The sequence below is a fragment of the Hydra viridissima genome, unplaced genomic scaffold (genome assembly GCF_058129835.1).
Source record: "Hydra viridissima isolate aposymbiotic clone 2 unplaced genomic scaffold, HvirCarnegie_v1 scaffold_16, whole genome shotgun sequence".
NCBI lineage: Eukaryota > Metazoa > Cnidaria > Hydrozoa > Anthoathecata > Hydridae > Hydra > Hydra viridissima.
In genome coordinates, this window is record NW_028324315.1 from 3,841,689 (window position 1) to 3,843,168 (window position 1,480).

General features: G+C 36.6%; 1 pseudogene; it reads right to left on the reverse strand.

The window, feature by feature from the left end:
• Positions 1-941: 941 nt before the first annotated feature.
• Positions 942-1,120, reverse strand: LOC149877537 (U2 spliceosomal RNA; annotated as a pseudogene).
• Positions 1,121-1,480: the final 360 nt, after the last annotated feature.

A 1,480-nucleotide genomic window follows, 5' to 3' on the forward strand; every position in this document is an offset into this window, starting at 1 on the left:
AATCTTTAAGCTCTTCATAGATCTCTTGGTTTAGTACCGATGCGTCTGTCTTGATCGTGATTAATAGTACTTGGTTTCTTCTCGGTTTGATTGTTGTCTTCTGTAATTCTCCCGGAATGTTTAATCCCTTTAGAGTTAGCTCTTGGACTTTCTCTTTCGATTTAAGTTCTACCGTGTATTGGCCCCTTCCCGTATATTGTATGGATGTTATGCATCCTGGGCCAATCACCTTTTGGATTGCTACTTGTATTTCTCCCACTTTTTTTTTCTATTCCATTTGGGGTTTGGTCTTTGGTAAAGGACATTAGTTGAAAGATCCGGGAGTGTATTTCCTCTTTTAAAGCTCTTTTTTCGGCTTCTTTTGTGTTTGTTTGGAAGTCTTGTGGTGGTGCTGTTCCGGGCTGTTTCTTTTTCAGCGCCTCTGCAAAAGAAAGTGCTGACCCGTTTTTTTGTTTGTTTGCGTCTTCGTTTGAAGGTTTCGGGTCAGCAGATTTGATTTTTTGTTGGTCAGTAGAATGTGGCTGACCGTTCTCAACAATTTTTTGGCTATTTGAAATGCCTTCTGCTTTGGTTTCAGAAGTAGTTAGCTTTGAAATCGATTGGACTTTGAGAGTTTCCATTTTTTGCGATTTGATTTAGTTTACGCTCTGCTTTTATTTTTTTGTTTTGCTTTTTAGGGCTGTTTCTTTTGTTTAGCTAGGGTAGCTAAAGAAAGTGTTCTAGGTTTTTGTCAAAAGAAACCTAGGAGAAAACTCTGCGAATAAATTCGGCTTAAAAAAATTAAAAAAAGAAGATATACAGCGAACTGTATATCTTTAAAGTTTTTCACTTGGGTAAGTGTTTTTTAAAAGTTTCTGTAGCAAAGGCTTCGCTACAGAGGAAAGTTACGTTTTCGCCTCTACGGAGGAGAAAAAAAGTTTTGAAGGAAAATAGTCTCTTACGCGGGGTGTCTCTAAGTCTTCGCAGCGAGATGCAAAACCATAAATAAACCACCGAAGCAAGTAAAACTAATTTTTTTAAAAACTCAATAAGAAAGAACTCAAGATAAACTTTATTAAAACTTTACTAAAATCACTAAAAGATACTACACTTGATCTTAGCCATTAGGCCGAGAAGCGATACTTTTTCAACGAATTTGTGTGCTGGCTCCCTCCCTTTGAACGAAAAAACTTGTGGGCATTTGAATAAGTCGATGGGTAACTGTAAGTTTGAACAATGAAAACATGGGCTCGTTGTATGAAACTAAAACTGCAACAATTTCATTCTAAAACATTTGGGTTTTTTAACCTTCTTTCAGAAATAACCCAACTAACCAAGATTTAAAAATAACACTGGGCAGCAGCAGATTCAAATGCATAATGCGATCAAAAGCCAAGTTGAACAATCCAAAATCAACTCAAAATACTAGCGCCCCGACAGATTTTTTCTGTCAAAAAACATTTGGAGAACCTCTGTATTTAAATGTTCTTTTCATCTGTTG